The sequence below is a fragment of the Aotus nancymaae genome, unplaced genomic scaffold, assembly GCF_030222135.1.
Source record: "Aotus nancymaae isolate 86718 unplaced genomic scaffold, 86718_ANA_hifiasm-v0.15.2.pri h1tg000065l, whole genome shotgun sequence".
NCBI lineage: Eukaryota > Metazoa > Chordata > Mammalia > Primates > Aotidae > Aotus > Aotus nancymaae.
In genome coordinates this window covers 1,074,341-1,098,110 of record NW_026988480.1, presented here as the reverse complement: position 1 = coordinate 1,098,110, position 23,770 = coordinate 1,074,341, and the positions used below count along the sequence as shown (strand labels likewise).

Sequence of the window (23,770 nt, the reverse complement as noted above, 5' to 3'; positions counted from 1 at the left end):
TAAAGAACCATCAACGTTGAAATCCTACAATTTCTTTCCATATTATATTTTAAACTATGCAGAAGCCAGTGTCTTGTACAGTGAATGCCAACTACGGTTGCTGCAAGAGCCTAAAATGGAGGCAAACGTGAATTTCAATCTGATTTTTCTAAAACGTACCAATACAACATACTTTTCTAAACTATAAAGAATAGCTAAAGCAAGATGCAGATTCTGAGAAGCTACAAGCTTAATTCCAAACTTTTCGGGTTGAACACATCTTTTAAGGAAAAAGAGCTATACATTTTACCATATAGCTTCTTTTGAGGAATCTATTACCCAAGAGAAATATCATCCGATCTTAGCTTTGAGAGCCACGGCTATAGTAAGTAAAGAGGCCAGGGTGTTACTTGTATTTTCCTCCATTTCTAGTACTCAGAACAGTGGCCAAGTGGTGGTTGGAATCACTGGCTATGGAATGTAAATCTCTGTAATTCCCAGTTCCCTAGCCTAATGTAGGTTATCAACAACGAAAGGTCAATGAAACACAAGGAATTCTGCAACATGCTGGGGCAAAAATACAGTAACGTCTGTTTCTTCAGTATTTCATTTAACTTTGCTCTTGAAATCCAAAGGGCTTAAACTTTTTGTAATCATAGTTGTCACGAAGGAAGCTAAGAACTCTTTATCCAGAAAAATGCACGCTACTCACAATACTGCACTCAACGTCAGGGGTAGAGATCCAAAAACCACCTATGATTTCTCGAAATAGACTCTAGACCAATGCTCTCACTTTAAACTACGGAGCGGCGGCAGGACCAGAGCTGAGTACAGCTCTTGCCAGACAGGACTCCATACCCATAACAGAGACAGCCCCGAATCCGAGAAGCAGGCCATCATCTTTCACTGCAACACAGAAGACACCCGGCCAGGACGCTAAGCCCTGGAGGCCCGCGGGCCGGCGACCCCGCTCCCCGGAAGCCCGCGGCCCCGGGTCTGCCTTCCACCAGAGACCGGGTTGGTGGGATGTCGGCGGCCAGACCCTGGTCCCGGACCTGAGCCAGGGGCCCACTCTCTGCCCGCCGCACCACGGCCGCCCGGGGAGACACGCCGGCTCGCCCACACCCGCCGCCCCCGCGAGTCGCAGGGGCTGGGCCGCCCCGTTCGCCTGTGCCCACCGGTGGGAAGAAACTCACCTGCCCAACCTCCACCCAAAACGCCAGGGACACGTAGCACTGCTGCGGACTGATGGAGGCCCACCGGAACCGGAATCCGGGTTTCTGCCAACAGCCCGCCCACTCCTCCGTCCTATTGGTTCCTTACGCGAAACCTCAGTGCGCAAGCGCAGCGCGACGCGCGTCCTAGCTACGTTTCCCGGAAGAGATGCCATGCGGAGCTCGCTGCCAGGGCTTTGGCTTCCCTTAGGAGTGTGCGTGTGGCGTCAGCCGTTTTTTCCCGGTTGGGTCCGGGGTTACCCCGCCAGCCCAGCCTCACCACACTCGTGTCCACAGCACGAGCTCCAGCGGCGTTGCGCGGAGCTTACTCTCTAGTAGCGATTGACTAGGTAAAGCCTAAGCAGTATATTTTTTCCCTGCAGTCCAGCTTGGTGTGTGTCCTTACGGTGCATACTTTTTGTACGTATATAACGTTGGTCGAAATAAAGCTTATGAGCAATACGATGTTATGACCTAATTCAAAATAGTCTCCCCACCCCAAACTGGGACTTTGGCTGTCATTCATGACAATTGAAGCCATTCTTTGTCAAACGCTAGGTTTGGTTAGGGGAGTGGTCATAATGTACACACAGCTCCCCACTTAACCGCAGGGATGCATTCCAGGACCCCCGGTGAATGGCTGAAACCTCGGATAGCGCCACACCCTGTATATACCCTGCTTTTTCCTGTACCATACATACATATCTATAATAATGTTTAACTTATATATTAGGCACAGTAAAGATTAACAACAATAATAAAATAGAACAATTATAACAATACACTGTAATATCACTTTTCAGCATTTGCATAGCATTTCACAGACTTAAATGAAATATTGATTGGCTGTTTGTTATTTTCTTATTCCTTCCTGTCTCCGTTGTTAAGCACAATTATCGGCATAAAAGAGGTTTTCAATACCTATTTTTAGATTGCATTCCAGCCCAGGCAATAGAGCAAGAATCCTGTTCTCTCTCCCCCTTTTTCTTTCTCTTTCTTTCTCTCAAAAAAAAAAAAAATAGTAACATCAGAGGCATCTTTCTTCTCTTCCCCACAGTCAGTGATTATATCCTGAAGATTCCAACTCAGAAAAAAATTAAAAAATTTAAAAAAATACACTGTAATAAAAGTTACTTGAATGTGGCCTCTCTCAGATTATCTTCTGGTACACTTCACTTTTTGAACCAGATTTTCTTGGCTAAGGGGAAGCACTGTGTTATTTGACTTCCTGTGTTTTGCTGAAAATACTGTGAACTCAGACATTTGGTGGTTGGTGAACTTCCCAACATGTGATTTTATGTTTTTTGGAAGAAATTATTCTTTTGAACATTATTTATTGAGCATTTACTGGGTTTAACACTTTACTAGGTGCCGTGAGTAACCCAGACATGTTATGCTCACTTGGAGCTTATGTCAAATAAGGGGATTTACAGTGTAGGGAGCCTGACCGAGAAGTAAATAAAATTACATGTGAATATACATACTATGCAGCAAATAAAGAGGGTGTTGTGAAAGAGGAAAAAAGAGCATGAAGGAGACAGGATTGCCTTAGATGGTCACTGTAGGCTCTAAGGAGATGTCACATGGGCTGAAGTCCTAGGGATGAAGAACTAGTCAAACACATCTCAGTCTGTTCAGAATTTAAAAGTGATTCTTAAAGCTAAGGCAAGGTATGTGTAGTGTGTATGGGCCACCTACAGTCAGATATACGGAGGTGTGTGACTTCTAACCCAGACCCACTGAATCAATATCTGGAGGTTCAGGGGTTACAAATTTCAGTTACTAAATAACTTTTTTCACTTTTTTTTTTTTTTGAGACACAGTCTCCCTCTGTCACCAGGCTGGAGTACAGTGGCACGATCTTGGCTCACTGCACACTCTGCCTCCCGGGTTCAAGCAATTCTCCTGCCTCAGCCTCCTGAGTAGCTGGGACTACAGGCATGCACCACCACGCCCAGCTAATTTTTGTATTTTTAGTAGAGACGAGGTATCACCATGTTGGCCAGGATGGTCACAATCTCCTGACCCCGTGATCCGCCCACCTCGGCCTCCCAAAGTGCTGGGATTACAGGCATGAGCCACTGTGCCCCGCCTACTAAAAAACTCAATAGGAGATTTTAGTTACTGAAGATTAAGAAGCACTGAGAGATGTAACACCTTTTAATGTTCTGTCAGCTATTCCTGAGTTATATTGTTCCTCAGATACCCTTGTTATGCTCCGTTGTTAAGATTAAAAGGAAATACGGCCAGGCGCAGTGCCTCATGCTTGTAATCCCAGTACTTTGGGAGGCTGAGGCAGGTGGATCACGAGGTCAAGAGTTCGAGACCAGCCTGGCCAGTATGGTGAAACCCCATCTCAATAAAGATACAAAAATTGGCTGCATGTGGTGGAGCATGCCTGTCATTTCAGCTGCTCAGGAGGCTGAGTCGGGAGAATTGCTTGAACCTGGGAGGTGGAGGTTGCAGTGAGCCGAGATTGTGCCACTGCACTCTGGCCTGTGAGACAGAGCAAGACTCTGTCTCAAAAAAAAAGATAAAAGGGAATACACAGACCTCTGTGCTTTGGAAGAATATTTATACTCTGCTTCATATCCAATACATATTGCAACCAGTAGAACTGTGAAACAAGTATTAATAGGCTGCAGTGTTTTGCTTTGACATGGGATAAAAACCGTAACATATCATCACATATTTGGAAAACTTAGGATCTTATTCAGAGACAGAGTTGTGTCTATCACCATACCACACAAATGCTACAAGACCACTGAGTATTATAGAATACCACATTGAACCGTTAGGTCCTTTCATATTTGGATGAATTGTATTGCTAGGATGAGTTGTATTGCTATATCTACACATAAGTGATTAGAGTTTCTTTTTGAATTCAAAGCTCACAGACATTGATTTTGGAAATGCTGACTGTCATATAACATAGGCTTTGACCATGGAAGGGATAAATGGTACTAGATTATTGCAACATTCTTATATTTCTCATGAAGTGATACAGTATTAAGACTGCCTTAAGAATGCATCCCCCCACCCTGACCTGCAAAAGTAGCTACTGTAAAGAGATACTTACCCAAAAGAAGGCAGGAAAGGAGGAAGCAGGGTCAGAGGGGAGGCAAAATCAACAAAATGGGAGAATATAGCCAGAGGTATAATTCCATTACATTTAAATTTTATGTAATTTTTATATTTAAAAATTCTCCTTAAAGATGGTCAGAGTAGACTTTTTAAAAAAAACAGTTAAACTAAGACTTAGCTATATGCTGATGGCAAAGATCTACAGGTTGTAAGTACATAAATGAAAATGCAAACAATGAGAAGACACTCAGAATTTGGCACTAGAGTCTGTTGATACCAGATAATATTATGTGATGTAGACTTTAACATAGAAAACTACTGAAAATGGAAGAGCATTTCATAAGGATAAAAGATCAGTTTATCCACAAGGCATAACAGACAAAAACTCAGTTTCTAATCAGTGAGCTTCAAAATATGTGAAGCACAAATTAGCAAAAAGATAGGCAAATCTACAAACCTGTAGTAACTTTTACCAGTCCTCTTTCAGCAATTAACAAAATTAGGCAAAAAAGACAGTAAAGGAATAGAATATCTGAACAATACTATCAACTACTTTGACATAATTGCTCTATAAATGGAGCATGGAGTACTACCCCACGCCCCAAACTGCAAAATACACATTCTTTTCAAGTACACATGGTAACTTCACCAAGATAAAACATATACTGGGTGATAAAACAAGTCTCAGTAAATACAAAAAGGTTCAAATCGGAATACAAAATGGTACAGCCACTTTGGAAGACAGTTTGGTAGTTTCTTTCAAAACAGAACCAAGTTCACTGTACTATCTAGCAGTCACACTCCTTGGTTTTTGCCCAAAGATACTGAAAACTATGTCCACACAAAATCCTGCACGTGGAAGTTTATAGCAACTTTATTCCTCATTGTCAAAACTTTGAGGCAATCAAGATGTCTTTCAGTAGGTGAATGGCTAGATGGTGGTACTATGGAGAAAATAAGGCCGGGAGCAGTGGCTCATGCCTGTAATCCCAACACTTTGGGAGGCTGAGGAGGGCAGATCACCTGAGGTCGGGAGTTCGAGACCAGCCTGGCCAACATGGCGAAACCCCGTCTCTACTAAAAATACAAAAATTGCCTGGGCGTGGTGGTGCATATCTGTAATCCCAACTGCTTGGGAGGCTGAGGCATGAGAATCGCCTGAACCCAGGAAGCAGTGGTTGTAGTGAGCCAAGATCATGCCACTGCACTCCAGCTTGGACAACAAATCGAGACTCCGTCTCAATAAAAATAAAAGGAAATAGAGTAGTAGTTATATTGGGGTGGGGGTATGGGAGGACATGAATAGAGGGAGCACACAGATTTTAGGGCAGTAAAAGTACTCTGTATGCAGTAATGATGGATACTGCACAGGTTCCCAGACCTGACAGGCGATTCTGAACAAATCTAGTGAGCAGAGTGAGAGTCTGATCAAACAGCACACATGGCATGTCAGGCAACGTCAGTTTATTACTCAAACATAGGCAGCAGAGATAAACGGCAGCCTGGGATCCATGGTGAAACAGTTTCCTAAAGCTCAGAAAAGCTGCCGAGCGTGGACAGAGTTTTCATCTACTCCACTCTGCCCCACAGCTGAGGAACCCAAAAGCGCTCCACTCTTGAGTTTTATACACTAGACACAGCGGGGCTCACTATACACAGATGTTGCATGACATCCTGCTCTAGGAGAGATGCCGACCAAGCCAGTTTGTCCCAAACATTTCATTTTTATCTCAGGATGCTGCATTCTGCCTGAGAATTATGAGGGAGAAGAGCTGGGTTGGCCAAGGCCTTTCAGGGGCTTCTGCAGTTACACATCATTATACACTGCTGCAAACCCACAGAATGTACAACACCAAGAGTCAACCCTAACGTGAAAAGTGGACTTGAGGTGATTAGGATGTGTCAGTGTAGGTTCATCGGTTGTAACAAATGCAGCGCCCTGGTGGGGATGCTGATGACAGGGGTAGGTTATGTATTTGCTGGGGGAGGGCTATATGGAAAATCTCTGAACCTTGCTCTCAATTCTGCTGCGAACCTAAAACTGCTCTTAAAAAGTCATTAAAAAGATACTCAAATCATACATTGTTTTCTCTGACCACAGTTAAATTAGAAGTATAAGCAACCAGATAGCAAGAAAATTCCCAGTATTGAAAATTAAGGCAGCATGCTTCTAAATAAACCATGATTCAAAGAAGTCACAAATGAAATTGGAAAATAATTTAAACTGGATTATTTGAACTAAATGGTAATGAAAATATAGTATATCAAACTGCCAGATAATCAGTACGTACCCATGGAAATGATTAAAATTTAAAAGGTTGGCCCAGCGCGGTGGCTCACACCTGCAGTCCCAGCACTTTGGGAGGCTGAAGCAGGCAGATCACCTGAGGTCAAGAGTTCAAGACCAGCCTGGCCAACATGGCGAAATCCCATCTCTACCAAAAATACAAAAATTAGTTGGGTGTGGTGGCACACGCCCGTACTCCCAGCTACTCAGGAGACTGAGGCAGGAGAATCACTTGAACCCAGGAGGCAGAGGTTGCAGTGAGCCGAGATCACACCACTGAACTGTAGCCTGGGCAACAGAGCGAGACTCCGTCTCTTAAAAAAAAAAAAATTAAAGAGGCCAGTAACAGCAAATCTGTGCAAAAAAAAAATCAACCAGAACTCTAGAACTCTCCTTCCTGGTGACCAGGTGTATAAAATGGCATAAGCCTTTTGGGAAAAGTTTAGTAGTTTGTCATAATACTAAGTATACATACACCACTTATGACTCCACAGTTCCAATTCCAGGTACTTATTGAAGATACATGAAACTAAATTCACAAAAAGACTTGTTACAGGAATGTTCATAGTAGCTTTATTGTTAGCAGAACTAAAAGAACAGTGTACCATCGATAGAATGAATAAACATACAGGGATAGTCCCACAATGGAATCGTACTCCGTAGCTGAGGAAAGAAAACTGTCTGCCACAGCCCTGAAGAGTGACAGAGATGGTGAGTGAAATGGGCCTGTGCTAAAGAAGGCACACTGTGCAGCTCCATTTGCAAGAAGTTCCAGGCAAGGCAAAAATAATGAATGGTGGAAAAAATCAGAACAGTGTTTGCCTTGGGGTACAGATGGAGAAATGGGGTGAGGGAACTGGGGAGTGAAAGTAATGCTCTGTAATTTAACAGGGCTTAGAGTTTCAGGGGGGACTTTGTCAATGTGGGCTGCTATAACAGCATATTATAGAGTGCTGGCTTACAAAACAAACATTTACTTCTCTCAGTTCTGGAGACTGGAAGTCAGAGATCATGGTCAGGTTCTTGTGAAGGCTTTTTGTGGTTTATAGATAGCTACTTTCTCGTTGCATTCTCACATGGCTGGGGGTGGAGGAAGAGAGAAAGAAAGGACCAGCTCTGCTCCTCCTCCTAAAAACACTAATCCCATCATGGGGCTTCAGCCTCCTGACCTAATCACCTCCCAATTTCCCCTCCTCCAAATGCCATCACATTTGGGCTTCCGAATGTGAATTTGGAGGCACACAGTCTGTCCATTGCAGCAGGTGTGTGTACTTGTCAGGACTCATCAAACAGCACTCTTAGGGTCTGTGCCTTTTACCTTAAAAAAAAAAAAAAAGCCTCAACAAATATGGGCTTTAGTTAAATAATACAATTGTCGATGCATTTAGGAGGGAAATGTACAGGTATCTACAGCTTATTTTGATTTAAAAAAAGACAGAGTCATTAGTAGAGAAATCGACTCCTGCTAATGCAAGTACAATAAAATGTTAAATGTAGACTTAGCTGTGGTGTAAGATGTTCATTGAACAATTCTTTCAATTTTTCTGTATGTTTAAAAATGTTTATAATAAGATGGTCTATATATAGATCACCAAATCAAGTTTCAAAAATGTTGACATAAACTATAATGACTATAAATTGAATGTATGTAGAGCAGAAATTTTAAATTGTCCGTCAATTTTACAATACCCGAAATATTAATAACAGCATTTGAGATAAGCTGAACTAATATTCCATTTATATTCTTGAATCTCTGCCTGAAGCAAGAAAAAGTTTAAGAAGCTCTGTCGAGAACCAAGGACTCCACAGCACCTGTCTTATTGTTTTGTATTACTTCATTTAGGTATTATGACAAAGTGGAAAGAGCTATATCTTTTAAAAAATGAAGCTGACATTCAAACCTTAATTATAGTAGATACGGGGTTATGAAGCAGGAGCGACCGCAAACAAACCTCGAGAACACCTAACGGAGAAGGAAGTGGTGATGTATTCGGCTGGGAGCTGCGGCAGGTGAAAATACCTTAACAACCGAGCTCCTCGACAGAGAAAATCCTTGCCCTTTTAAAGGCTTACAATCCTAGAAATTACATGAGAAAGGGTCTTGATCCATGAAGTAGGCGTGGGGTAGGTGACTAGGTGGAGGTTTGATCGTGTTTTAGTGGGAGCAATGCCTTCCGGAAAGATTCCTCCATACCATGCCTTCGATCTTCAGGAGTGTGAATAAGGCTGGCACCCGGTCTGCCAGCCTTTACTTCTCCTATTGAAATGCAATGTAGAAGTCTAGGGGGAAGGGGTCTTAGAAGCTTAAGAGGATTAAGGGTCTCCTTCCTCAGTTAGAGTGGTTGAAATTACAAAAGTATCAGAAGTTCCCCAGGAAAAATTAAAGACTGGACCTAGATACAAACATAGAGTCTTTTAGATGGGAATATTTTAGAGTTAAATGTGATCAGGTCAAATAAAGTTTTCTTACCTCCTCAAATCCTTTTTGAAAAAACAGGGTTTTAACTACTATAAAAGAAGTTATTCCCTCTTATTTAGCCAAAAATGCAATAACCAGAATAGGGTGGTGAAGATGACTGAGAGATTCAGATATCACAGAATTAATTGCCAGTGGCTCTATGTTATCAATTACAGTAAACAGTTTCAATTTACTACTTCCTCCTGGTACTCACTGTTCCCTTTACTTCATAATCATTTTCTTAAAAAAAAAAAAAAACAAACAAAAAAACCTTTTCTAAATCTGCTTAGTGGACTTCTCTTCCCCCACCGTCTGTATTAGACAGGGAGGTCTAACTGCTGCAACGCGCACAGCACCCTCTGGGCTGACCCCATGCTGACTTCTGCCCAGGCCAGTCTCTTGGCTCTGGCGCAGGGCCGTGTTCTTCCCACACAGTCGTGCAGGGTTTCAGGCTCCCCAGGGTGCAGAGCTTTACTGCGTGTTGAGGGTTCTTAGTATATTTCAGGAGAAAACAACCCAATTAAAAAATAAGCAAAAGGTCTGAAGAGACATTTCATGAGAGAAGATACATAGATGACAAATAATCATACGGAAAGATACTACTACCTGTCATCAGGGGATTGCAAACTGAAACAATGAGATACTGTTGCAAGCCTACTTGAATGCCTGAAGTCCAAAACACTGGCATCTCTGCTAAAACCCCGCCTCTACTAAAAATACAAAAATTAGCCAGGCGTGAGTTGCGCCGCCTGTAATCCCAGCTACTTGGGAGGCTGACGCAGGAGAATCGCTTGACTCCAGGAGGAGGTTGCAGTGAGTCGAGATCAGGCCACTGCACTCCAGGCAACATAGCAAGACTTGTCTCAAAAAAAAAAAAGTGCTGGCAAGGATGTGGAGCAGCGGGAAGGCTCCCTCGTTGCTGGTGGGAATGCCAGTGGCCCAGCTGCTGCGGAAGGCAGGTCGGCAGCTTCACACAAAGCTAAAGGTAGTCCACCATACCATCCAGCAACTGCACTCGTCAGTATTTCAATGGCAGGAAGATTTATGCTCACACAAAAACTTACACACAAATGTTTACAGCAGCTTTATTCACGATTGCCAAGACTTGGAGGCAACCAAGATGTCCTTCAGCAGATGAATGGATAAACAAACTGTGATAAACCCAAACAATGGAATATGCTAAAAGGAAATGAGCTCTCCAGCAGCGAAAAGACAGGGAGGAGCCTCAGATTCATACCGCTACAAAAAGGAACCAATCTGAAAACATACACACTGTATGATTCCAACCATATGACATTCTGGAAAAGGCAAAACTATGAAGACAGTAAAAAGATCACTGACTGCCCAGGCTTGAGGGACTGAGGGAGGGAGGGACAGAGGGAGGAATAGGTGGAGCCCAGGGGATTTTTAGCACAGGTGAAATCATCTTCGTGATTCTACAATGGTGTATGGATGCCACTACGCATTTGTCAAAGCCTGAAGGACTCTACGGAGTGAACCCTAGGGTAAACTATGAAGTGTAGTTAACGATAGTGTATCCATATTGGTTCATCAATCGTAGCAAATGCTCGATAGTACTATATTAATAATAGGGAAAACTGTGCAGGAAGGATGTGTAAAGGGTCGTGATAGCTCTCTCTACTTTGACTGATGTTTCTGAAAAGCTAAAGCTACCCTAAAAGTCTATTAGTAAAAATTGAATATAAAATATGAGATCTTAGGAGGAGGAGAGAAACAGGAGTCATCTCACCGCTTCCTTTATGCTCCATCTGAAGCCACGCCCAGCACCGTCGGGGCTTCTGCACGCTTTCCCTCCACTACCAGTCAATCTTTCTGTCAAGATTCCGAAAAGCCCAGTGCCTTTCCCAAGACTAAGACGTTGATGGAGTCCAGTTTGCCACAAACCTTGTTATGTTGACTTACTCAAAGAAGGCAAGGGGTTCTGGCTTCTTTGCTACATCTCCTGGAGCTATATGATGAGTTACGACTTATGACAGAATGCAGTCACTTCTTTACATTATTTGAGGTATGGAGGATGTTACGTACTGAACTGTGTCGCCCCCAAAATTCACATGTTGAAGGCCTAACTGTAGGACCTCAGAATTTCACTGTATTTGGAGATAAGGTCTTTTCCGTTTTTGTTCGTTTTTTTGTTTTTTGAGACAGGGTCTCGTCTTGTCGCCAAGGCTGGAGTGCAATAGTGCTAACGCAGTTCACTGCAGCCTCAACCTCCTGGGCTCAAGCAATCCTCCCACCTCAGCCTCCTTAGTAGCTGGGACCAGAGGCATGCACCACCATGCCCAGCTAATATTTTTTTCGTATTTTTCGTAGAGACAGGCTTTCACCACTGGAGATAAGGTCTCTAAAGAGGTTATTAAATTAAAATGAGAGGCCGGGCGTGGTGGCTCACACCTGTAATCCCAGCACTTTGGGAGGCCGAGGCAGGTGGATCACCTGAGGTCAGGAGTTAGAGACCAGCCTGGCCAACATGGGGAAACCCCTCTCTACTAAAAATACAAAAATTAGCCAGGCGTGGGGTCGCACCACCCATAATCCCAGCTACTTGGGAGGCTGACACAGGAGAATCGCTTGAACCCAGGAGGTGGAGGTTGTAGTGAGCCGAGATCAGGCCACTGCACTCGGCAACAGAGTTAAGACTCTGTCTCAAAAAAAAAAAAAAAAAGTTAAAAGTTAAAATGAGGCCAGAGGGGTAGGCTATAATCCAATATAACTGGTGTCCTTATGGACACAGATGTGCAGAAGGAAGGTGACGTGAAGACACCGGGAGAAGATGCACAAAATAAAAAGAGAGTCTTCAGAAGAAACTGACCTTCCCAGCATCTTGATCTCAGATCTCCTGCCTCCAGAACTGTGAGAGGGTCAATCTCTGTTGTTCAAGCTTCCCAGTCTGTGGTATTTTGTTACGACAGCCCTCATAAACTCACGTGGAAGGCAAGGTTTCATTGTCTTTTTTTCCTTCCTGCTTCTTAAGAGAAATATGAACAGTTCAAACAAGTATAATTTTTGGACACACAGAGTAATCTCATAGGAATATAAAAATCAGAAAGTGTCCCGCCCCATTGCTGCAATGTAGAACTAATCTCTTAGGAAGAGAGCTTTGTGAATACTGATGTGAGGAAAAGGGATCACAGGTTTTAAACTTCATTTTAAAAATTGTTTCTTAATCGGCTAAATTTTATTGTCAAGTGGTTTTCTTTAAGGAGCTTAAGGACACTGTTTTTCCTGGGTGCATGTGTGCTTGAATATGCCTGTCTGTATACTTTAGTGACGTGGGTGCATATAAATTTGGGTGTCACCTTTTCTGTATAATCTAGCTGAAAGATAACTACTCCATTACATCTTAGCACTCACTGTTTCAGAGGGAAAATCTGACACTACCTCAGACTGTCCCGTCCTTGTCCCCTTGATGTGGTTAAAAGATTCTTTCTTTGCAACTGAGCTTCAATGACAAACAGGATCTCAATGAAAAGTGACATTCTATATCATTTTTTTTCCGAGACTGCTAGAGTCTTACTTCACTTCAGGAAAATGTTGTGTTCTTACACCTTGTAATATGTTTTGTGTTTGATGTCTTGGAGTATCTGTTTAAGGTGACTACCCTTTTATTAGTTTTTCTTTGTTCTTTTTATATTTTTTTAATTGTCTTGCCTTAATTAAACCTTCTGTACTTACCTTGGTTAGCTCAAAGTTGTTGTTGTTTTTTGTTTTTTTTTTTTACTTTTTTTGCACTTTATTAACTCAGTTTTTAACTATGTTTCTTGCTATTTTAAATTTATTCTGTGATGTTCTTTTGAGTGTCAATTTTTTCTTTAGTGGGGCCGTCTTCTATCCTGTTTCATTTTATTTTTAGGTTAGTTCACTGATGGGGAAGCGTTTTGCGGGGCTCAGGCCCTTAGACCTCTCTGGCTGCAGAGAGTGGCCATGGAGGCCTCCTGTCTCCGAGCTGCCCCCTCACCAGGCTCCTCATCTGGCTTCTGCATGCGACTGCCACCTCTCCATGTATTTATATTTCAGTGGCATGTTTGTATAATTTAAATTTAGTAGATCCTTTAAAAAATATATGTTATGAAAGTTTAAAACTCAAAGCTGAAGAGAATATAATCTTGTCATGGCTTTTCTCACACAGAGTGGGGGGCTCTGCCTCCCCCCAACCCCACTCTGCTGTGTGGCCGGGCTCCCCTCAGTGATCTCGGTGCATTTCCAGAGTCCCCTGTGCCCCGTAGAACTCTGGCCTGCAAGCTGTGCTTTGCTTGTGTTCCCTTCTCCGTAGCTGGGAATGTAGACAAATGACTAGGCCTCACTCCAGCTGCTCCTTTGCTAAGAATGCGGATTCTGTTTCCTCCTTAGAGGTCTGACCCAGGGCCCTATCCAGGGCGCAGTGACAGCGGGGACAACCCTGGGTCTCAGGTTCTTCCTCCAGGACCCCAGATGGCGTCCCTCCGGCCCACGCTCTACCTCTCGCTGGAGAGGCCTCAGCTCTTGGGACTTTGCCTGAGCTTCCAGCTCGACCCCTCAGACATTTCTCCAAAGCGGGGATGATTTGTGGAAAGTCTCAACGTTTTATTCACTCTGTTTCTGGGGCTCAGGGTCCGTGATAGGGAGCTATGCCAAGCCACGACAGAATGTTCTTTCTCTGCTTTCTTAGTTCATTACGGTGCCATGAAGTGGCACACGTTTCTGTCCCGGGTTCCTGCTCTTGCTTTTTTTTTTTTTTTTTTTTTTTTTTTTTTTTTTTTTTTGAGACGGAGTTTCGCTCTTGTTACCCAGGCTGGAGTGCAATGGCGCGATCTCGGCTCACCGCAACCTCCGCCTCCTGGGTTCAGGCAATTCTCCTGCCTCAGCCTCCTGAGTAGCTGGGATTACAGGCACGCGCCACCATGCCCAGCTAATTTTTTGTATTAATAGAGACGGGGTTTCACCATGTTGACCAGGATGGTCTCGATCTCTTGACCTCGTGATCCACCCGCCTCAGCCTCCCAAAGTGCTGGGATTACAGGCGTGACCCACTGCGCCCGGCCCGCTCTTGCTCTTTTTGCTGCTGTCAGTCATTATTGCTGATTGCATCGGATGTTGGAGGAGATGCATTCCAGGTGCCTGTTTTACTTCACAGCCTTGCTATTTTAGTAAGAAGATGGGGAATTAAAATATCAGGGCCTGCCATCTTGTGATCCTTTTCACTCAGAAGTCCTTTTTGACCGGAAAACACAGGGATCTCTCCATTATTTCAAGAAGCTATTGGATATGTCCTGTTTTTCTACGCCAGTCACTTCCCCTGAGTTCCTCTGAGACCTACCCTGTGCTCATCGGTTCAGTGGCAGTGATCTGTTCCAGCCTACCTAGGTGACCTGGCTTCACACAGGGTAATGCTAGCCAGGGAGAGAAACCAAAGCAGTGGGAAAATGAAGGAGCCAGAGGGATTATTATAGGGTAAAAAGTTCAATTGCCTACTGTTACAGACAGAAATGGAAGCACATGAGGAAAATACATACAGAGGCTTTTGAATGAAGCTTCCTATCTCCTAGGACAGACGTTTTTTCGCCCATTTTATCTGCGTGCTTTTCTACCATCCCTTACTGGCCCCTGGATGGTAACTTTCTGTTTTTTGAAATGGGAAATTTAATATCTAGTCCTCAGGTTAGTTCAGTTCAGTGTAAGAATTAAGAATCAAGGAAAGACATAATTTATTCACTGTACAAAAGACCATCCAGCTGCAATGTTCAGTTCCCTCAGTTATAAGTGGGATTAATTAAGTGGATTTTCTTATCTCCTCCCTTTTTATTGTTCATAACACTTCTCATCTAAGACGGATAGTACTGTCAAGAGCTCTTTTGAGGCCAGGCATAGTGCCTCAGTTATCCCTGTTATGCCAGTGCTTTGGGAGGCTGAGGTGGGAGGATCAATTGAGGCCAGGAGTTTGAGACCAGCCTGGGCAACATAGTGAGACCCCATCACTTCAAATAAAATAAAATAAAAATAAAACCTAGCTGGGCATGGTGGCATGCTCCTGTGTCCTAGCTACTGAGGAAATTGAGGTGGGAGGATCTCTTGGGCCCAGGAGTTCAAGGCTGCAATGAACTATGATTCTAGCCTGGGTGACAGAGCAAGATCCTGTCTCTCTGTTAAAAAACAAAAACAAACAAACAAAAAACAGCTCTGTCCAAAGGGTTGGGAGATCCTCAGTGAAGGAAGAGGAGATCATTGGTCAGGTCTAGAGTGTACAATGACTTCAGCTTCCAGTTACGGTGGAGAAACTGGAGCAAGACCTGTCCTCCCAATACCAAAAATGAGAAAACTGGACAAAAGATGTAAAGCAACTCTTTCAGATTGGGAAACAAGAATACAAGACTACCATTCACAAGGGGAGGGTAAAAAAAAAAAAAAACAGAGTGAGGCTGTTGCCCTAGAATTCTGCTGGAAAGGCAGTTTTCAAACCAAAGCCACAAGGTAAGAGGGAAGGATTCTGTGCAGAGAAAGGTAATTATTGGCGACGAGGAAGACAGGTGGCTGGAATTTCTAGGTCAGATTAGCATAGAGGAGGGTGCTAAATGGAAAAAGAGCTCTAGAAATCTGCAAACAGCTCCCATTGAGTCTGCCAAGGAAAGCCAATCGTGTCTACATAAGATGCAACACCATGAAACCGGGCTAACAATGACCAGGAGCTGTAAGATGAACAATTCGCAGAGGACACAACAGCTGGGAGACTGCGAGTTCTAACCAGCCAGGGGGACAGTCCTTGACTCTATGGGACATTCAGTAGGAACCTCAGGAGGGTGGCATCTTAGTAACAGGGCTAAATTAGCCATAGCATAAAAACTTGTACAAAGAAAGGAAGGAAAAAAATCAAAGCCACATACTTGAAATTAAAAATTATGTTTGAGGCCGGGCACAGTGGCTTATGCTTGTAATCCCAGCATTTTGGGAGTCAGAGGTGGGTGGATCCCAAGGTCAGGAGTTCAAGACCAGCCTGGCCAATATGGTGAAACCCCGTCTCGACTAAAAAAAACCAAAAATTAGCTGGGTGTGGTGGTGGGCACCTGTAGTTCCATCTACCTTGGAAGCTGAGGCAGGAGAATCACTTAAACCCAGGAGGCGGAGGTTGCAGTGAGCCAAGATTTCGCCACTATACTCCAGCCTGGGCAACAGAGGGGGACACTCTGTCTAAAAAACAAAAAATTATATTTGACAGCCACTCAAAATTATAAAACATGCAAGAAAGCAGAAAAATGTGGGCTTGTAACCAGGAGAAAAATCAGTCAACAGAGGCAGACACAGAAATAGCAGAGAGGAAGGACTTAATGACTTTAAAACCATTTGTAAAAATAAGCCCAAGGCTTTAAGGAAAAATAAATGTAATGAAAAGATCAATAGAAAATTTTTTTTTTTTTTTTTGAGACGGAGTTTCGCTTTTGTTACTCAAGCTGGAGTGCAATGGCGCAATCTCGGCTCACCGCAACCTCCGCCTCCTGGGTTCAGGCAATTCTCCTGCCTCAGCCTCCTGAGTAGCTGGGATTACAGGCACGAGCCACCATGCCCAGCTAAGTTTTTATATTTTTAGTAGAGACGGGGTTTCACCATGTTGACCAGGATGGTCTCGGTCTCCTGACCTTGTGATCCACCCGACTCGGCCTCCCAAAGTGCTGGGATTACAGGCGCAATAGAAAATGTTTTAACAAGAACCAAACAGAACTTCTGGAGCTAAAAAATATATATCTAGAATGAAAAACTCCCACTAGCTGTAACGTCCAATGAGAACTTCAGAAGAAAAGATCAGTAAATTTGAACACAGCGTAGAAACTAGGATGGTAGAAGCACAGAGAGAAAAGGAGATTGAAAATGAGCCCAACATTAGTGACCTGTGGGCAGAAATATATTGACAAATTTTAACAAATGCCTTTATGGAGGAAAAAAGCCTCAATCTGTAGCACTTGGCCAATTTTCGTGATGTAAATATTTCCACTGTAGCTGATTCACATTGGCATATGTGCCAATGTGACATCACTGAACACAAAGTCTTCCAGATTTGATTAATTATAAACTGACATATCCAATAAGCTCAAAAACCTGAGTAAAATACACAATAGAAAAATATAATCTTAAAAACAGCCAGATTTTTTAAAGTACACATACAACCATATAACCAACAGCAGATATATCATCGGAATAAATTAAGGGCAGAATCACCTCTTTATACCACTAGTGGGAGTGGGCAGTGAGAGGAGGGAGTATGAACCTTGAATTCCATTTCCATTGGAAATGTTCTTCAAAACCAAGGAATTACGCTTTCTACATGAGAAAGCTAGACAACATGAGAATATTAACACCAAAGAAAGTAGAGAGAAGCAAAAGTAAAGATAGAGTTGAAATTAATAAAACAAGAGTCAGCAAATCACAACTTTCAGGCAAAACTCTGGCTTCACCCCTGTTTTTGTGAATATTGGTATTTGAAAATAGTCCCACTCATTCATTTATTTATTATTGCATCGTGCTGCCTTGGAAATCATATGGCCGGCAAACCTAAAATATTTACTAGCTGCTTACAGAAATATTTGCTGCCCCTAGAAATAGACAACGGAGATAAATCAATACAACTAAAAGGGGGATTCTTTGAAAAATCAAACTCGATAAATCTATTGCTAAACTGATGAGAAAAAAAGAAAAAAAATAGGAATTTCCCATATTAGGAATGAAAGAAAAGACAGTGTTACCAATCCTAGAACCATTAAATGGGTAAGAACAGTACAAATAAATTTATGCCATTAAATTTCATCACGTAGAAGCAATGAAAAAATTACTCATACAACAAAAATTGTTGACAGAAAATCTGAATAGCTCTATGTGCACTAAAGAAATCAAATTCACGATTTCCTTCTTATGGCAAAACTCCAGAGCCCAAATGTCCTCACTGGTGAATTTTACCAAATATTTAAAAAGAAATAATAATTGTAATAAAACCTAACCTCTCTCAGAATATAAAGAGAACCCTTTCCAACTCAATTTTTGAAGCCCACATCATGCTGATACCAAAACCATACAAATATTTTACAGAAAACTTTACATCAATATTCTTATGAATCTAGATGCAAAAATCTTTAACAAGATATTAACAAATAGAATCCATCTGTGTATAAGAAGGACAATATATTACAATCAGGTGGAATATTTCTTAGAAGTGCCAGGTTGTCTTAAAATTTGAAAAACCAATGTAATTCCTCGTATTAATAGGAGGGGGAAATTTTTTTTCTCCCTAAGGACTAGAAGAAAGAGTGCACTTGACAAAATTTAGCCACATTTATTACAAAAATTTTCATCAAAGCAGGAATAAAAAGAAACTTTCAAGCTTATAGAGGACACTTTAAGAATGTGCAGCTAACATCATACCTAATGGCAAAAGACTGAATTTATTTTCTCAAAGAACAGGAACAGAGCTGATGCTGGTCAATTATATATCTTCATGGGAAAAAAATAAACTTCAGTACTTCCCACATATCAACCCAAAATTAGCATGAAAAAGATCATGGGTGAAAATGCAAAAGCTAAAACTATAAAACTTCTAGGAAAAACATAAGAGAAAATTTTTGTAGGCAAATTCAATGTAGGCAAACATTTTTGAAATAACAGAAATCTGTAACTATAAAAACTGATAAATTAGACTATTAAAATTTAAAATGTTTGCTCCCTAACGGATACTGTTAAGAGTAAACAAACTAGGAAAAAAATAGTAACTCTCTCTCTCTCTTTATATATATATATATGTGGCAAGATACTTTTATAGAGCATCATATATAAATAAATCTTATGACTCAACAATTAGAAGACAAATGACCCAATTTGATAAAGGGAGACAGGCAAATGAGTTAAACAGACTTTAACCAAAGAATACATACAAATAGCCAATAAGCATATGCAAAGATGCTCAGCATTATTAGCAGGAAAACGCAAGTTAAACTCATCATGAGTCACCTCCACATATCCACTAAATCAATGATGTTCAAAAGGATGATGATACCAGATATTGACAAAGACACGCTCAGCCAGAGCTCTCACTGATTGCCGTGGTAACAGAAAATGGTATAACTGGCTGGGCACGGTGGCTCATGTCTGTAATCCTCAGCACTTTGGGAGGCTGAGGCGGGCGGATCACTTGAGGTCAGTAGTCTGAGACTAGCCTGGCCAACATGGTGAAACTGTGTCTCTACCAAAAATACAAAAATTAGTCCAGCGTGGTGGCAGGCACCTGTAATCTCAGCTACTCTGGAGGCTGAGGCAGGAGAATCGCTTGAACCTGGGAGGTGGAGGTTACAGTGAGCTGAGATTGCACCACTGCACTCCAGTCTGGGGGACAGAGTGAGACTCCGTCTCAAAAAAGAAAAGAAAAGAAAAGAAAATACTATAACTATTTTAGAAAATACTTTGGCTGTTTGTTTTATAAAGTTAAACCTCTACTAACTTTAAGGCCCAGCAATTTGCTTCTTGGTATTTACCAAGAGAAATGAGAATATTTGTACACACTTGTTATACATACTTGCTCACAGCAATCTTATTCATAATAGTCAAAAACTGGAAGCAGCCCAGATATCCATCAACAGGAGCCTGGGTCAATAAATGGGGGTGTATTCATACAAGGGAATAGTACTGAGAAGCAAAAATGAATAAGACACTGTTAGATTTAACGAAATGAACAGATCTCAAAAGTGTTACGTTGAAAGGAAAAAGCAAGTATTTACATAGACACAAAAGAGTACATGCTATATAATTCCTTAGATGAAATTCTTCAAAGTCGAAACGGATCTTTGCTGACAGAAAGCAGATCAGTGGTTGCCTGGACAAGAGCTGGGTGGGCTTGCCTGTAAAAGGCACAGGGGTACTTTGGGAGGTGATGGAAATCTACGTCCTGTTTGGGGTTGACCTGGTGTATATGTTTGCCAAAACTCCTTGAACTGATATACTTATAAAGGTTCAGTTTATTGAATAAAAACTGCACCTCAATGCATTTTTTTAAAAGAAAAGTTTACGTGTATTTATGTTCTCCTGTTTGAGCTTTGAAAGAACATTCCAAAGTTTTTCTATTAGAAAACATTTAGAAGCGCTCAGAGTAGCAAAGGTTTGCATAGTTTTATGGGAAGTATGCAGAAAAGACACAAGATGGCGGTGTTACTCAGAGAAAGCAAAAGTGTACGGTGTCTTTCTCAATAAAGTCCCATTTCACTGGCGGTTCTTCCCGTCACTGACACGATTGATCCTCAGTACTTTGTTTTCCAGGTGCTTATGGGAGTCTTCTCTAATATACTTAATTACCGTCTTCACTCAGTAACTACGCCACAGATCCTTTAAACATCTCAAGAGCTTTGAAATAGAGCTTTTGCTTTCCTGTTGTCGCAAATAAAAGTGAAAACAGTAAACGGTTTCCAATCAGTAATCTCTGTCGTTATGAGGGAGCCTCCTGTCTACTGCAGCTCGTTCCTGAGCGATGGAAGCCCCTGAGAAGGCGCCTTACGTCTGGAAGAGCGCTTTGCTTCCCAGAGCACCCGATTCGCGTTTCAGGCGATCAGCCACCGGAGGGCAGGGCAGAAGCGTGAGTGCCCGCACCTGCCCGGGAGGCGGGGCACCTGAAGCAACGGGGCTGCTCAGGGAGCTAGGACCAGGCTATGAGAGCGCGGAGGGAGAAAGGAAAATTAATCCAGTCTGGAAACCAGCCGTTAGATTCAGAATGTCTTGTTTAAAAGATTATTTCTTGGGTTGGGCGCGGTGTCTCACGCGTGTAATCGCAGCACTTTGGGAGGCCGAGATGGGTGGATCACCTGAGGTCAGGAGTTTGAGACCAGCCTGGCCAACGTGGTGAAACCCCGTCTCTACTAAAAATACAAAAATTAGCCGGGCGTGGTGGCGTGTGCCTGTAATCCCGGGCTGAGGCAGGAGAATTGCTGGAACCGGGAGGTTAGGGGGTGCAGTGAGCTGAGATCATGCCACTGTACTCCAGTCTTGCCGACACAGCAAGACTCTATCTTAAAAAAAAGAAAAAGAAAAAGAAAAAGAGGGGCCGGGCGCGGTGGCTCACGCCTGTAACCCCAGCACTTTGGGAGGCGGAGGTGGGTGGCTCACGAGGTCAAGAGATCGAGACCATCCTGGTCAACATGGTGAAACCCCGTCTCTACTAAAAATACAAAAAAAAAATTAGCTGGACATGGTGGCACATGCCTGTAATTCCAGCTACTCAGGAGGCTGAGGCAGGAGAATTGCTTGAACCCAGGAGGCGGAGGTTGCGGTAAGCCAAGATCGCGCCATTGCACTCCAGCCTGGGTAACGAGAGCGAAACTCCATCTCAAAAAAAGAAAAAAAAAAAGAGTATTTCTTGGTAATGACAAAGTTTCGTCCATCACACGAACTCCACAGATAACCGTGGACTCTGGCTTGGATGTACAGAGCAGCTAAGGGCCGACTGGAGAGAGGAGAGCAGGCAGGGGCCGAGGGCAGGGTCCTGCAGGAGGAGGCTCCGGCTGAACCTCCCATTTCCATGACTTGTACTGTCGGGTTGGCCCCCGGCCTGTGCCACGTGGATGGTGAAAGCTCAGATGGTGACCATACCACTGCCTTGAAGAATCAGAGGACGAAGTTCAGGATAACCGGTCACTGGAGGGTGGCGGAGAGCTGGCAAACACACGAGCCCGGAGACAGGGGACTGCAGACCGCGAGGAAAGGGTGACTTTCCAGCTGGGCCTTGCATGGACCGGACAGGCTTCCCTCGCTCAAGCCCAACCCTGCAGCCCCCACGGCCACGCGGCCCCATCCACGTTCCCCGCGCTGTAGAGAGATGAGCCGAAGCTGGAAGAGGGCAGGCCTGGACTACTCCTAATGCCTTGAGCTTGTTACCAAAGCTCCCTGAGCTTTAGCTCGTTTTCCAGAGAAAAGACGAAACCAGACCCCTCTCCCAGGGCTGCTTTGAGGACCACCGGGGATAACGGGAGCAAAGCGCCTGACACAGAGGGCTTGCTCTGTCGTTCGTTTGCTCCCCACCTCTCTTTCGTGGTTTCCCTGGCATCTTGTGACTAGCTCCGTTCTGAGGTCCGTTCTAGCGGCAGCCCTCCGAGTCAGCCGGGCCTCCGGTCCTGATCTTCCGTAAACGCTGTGAGTTTGCTTCTCACGAGCTGTGCTTATCTTGTCTGTCTCCCTTTATGAAATCCAGGTTTGAAGACTATTCGGCCACGCTTTTGCGGTGAGCACCAGCTTGCCAGACCTCCCCGGGGGAGACCCTGGGGGGCCGCAGCCAGCAAGCGGAGGAGTTATCAATGTTCCAACAATGTTTCAGAACCACTTGCTTTGCGCAAACCGTGGCCTTGCGGACTTCCATTTACCTGAGATTCTATAGTCTTTGGTCATCTTCATTTCCTGTTGCCTCCTAAATTTTTTTCTTTCTTTTTTTTTTTCTTCAGTCAATGGCAACTTTTACATGACTTTGTGTGATCGTGCACGCAGGACTAAAAGCACTCACTCTCACTGCATCCGGAGCCGTCCTCGTCCTCTCCGCCACCTTTCCCTGCCCTGGATAGTCTTTGCCCCTCTGCCCTTCGCTCTTGTCTGCGCAGTGGTGACAGCCTCCTCGCTGGGTTCTCTGCCTTCATTCATGGCCCCGTGTGCCGTTTTCCTCCACATCCAAGAGCTTAACTTTTAAATAAGATCATCACATCATGTAACTCTTCACCTTCACTTCTCACACAGCTGCTTGCTGTAGCTGCAGTCAAACCTACCCTCCTACGGCCCCCCGCCTCCCTCTCTTCCCCCTCCTCACCATGCTCCTGGCTCTTTCCCACCACACACGTGTCAAGCTCCCCCTCTCATCCAGGCCTCCCGACTTGCTAGTCCTGTGCGTGAATCTTCTTTCTTCACCAGGCTGCTGCCTTTTGTCATTCCTGCTCTGGTTCTATCACTGTCTCCTCAAAGAGGTCTTCCTGGATGCCCACGTGAAGTATTCCTCACTTAGCCTCAACCCCTGTCTAAGCCATGGTAACATTCATTCCCTTCATCACACTTAGCGCTCGCTGTTGAAAATTGTCTATTTGTTCCAGCACCGCAAAGTTCAGGTGTAAAAGAGAGTTTACTGGAGGAAAACGCCACGGAATAGTGGGGTACGCGGTCTTCTTAAGTCATGTTACTCCCTAGCTCTTAGGATATAGACGGTCTGGGGCACCATGACCAAGGTATCAGCAAGGAAGGACGATGTCCCCGTGGCGTTCTGTATATTTATGGTGTCTATTTAAGAGAAGGGGCAGAGGATATCCGAGGGACCACACACATTCCCTAGTTGAGAAAGTGGCCTTGTTGGAAGGGAAGGTCCTCCAGAACCTGACAGCCAGACACTCACCTGCCCTCCTGTTGGGCTGGGGTAGAGCGCCTACCAAGCTCTCTACTGAGCCACCGTCCTCCTGTGAGACTCGGGTGGAGCCCCTGACTAAGTGCTCTGCTGAGCTACCCGCTCCTCTGAGACTCAGGTAGAGCGCCTACCAAGTGCTCTGCTGAGCTATTTCTATATAAAGGCAGGGAGGAACCGAGTCCCTGGGGCCATGCATGTCTGCCTCTCCTCAGTAAAATACAAGCCCCGTTAAGAAAGAGACTTTATCTTGTTTACAGCTACAATAGTACCAGGCGCATAGAAAGGCAATCAAAAAACATTTGTTCATGCCTATAATCTCAGCACTTTGGGAGGCCGAGGTGGGTGGATCACAAGGTCAAGAG

At 43.7% G+C, this 23,770-nt stretch overlaps 1 protein-coding gene across 3 annotated transcripts in view; it reads right to left on the bottom strand.

Moving 5' to 3' along the window:
* Positions 1 to 23,770, bottom strand: part of SEC61G (SEC61 translocon subunit gamma) — a 200,379-nt gene that overhangs the window by 5,314 nt on the left and 171,295 nt on the right. Inside the window, exon 1 of one of the 3 annotated variants that reach the window (XM_012459056.3) lies at positions 1,176 to 1,257. The exons of 1 other annotated variant lie outside the window; for it this stretch is intronic. The gene's annotated coding sequence lies outside the window, so the exon portion shown is untranslated. Of the gene's footprint in view, positions 1 to 1,175; positions 1,258 to 23,770 lie in introns of those variants that run through there. One more of the 3 variants, XM_012459065.2, reaches the window with a different exon arrangement.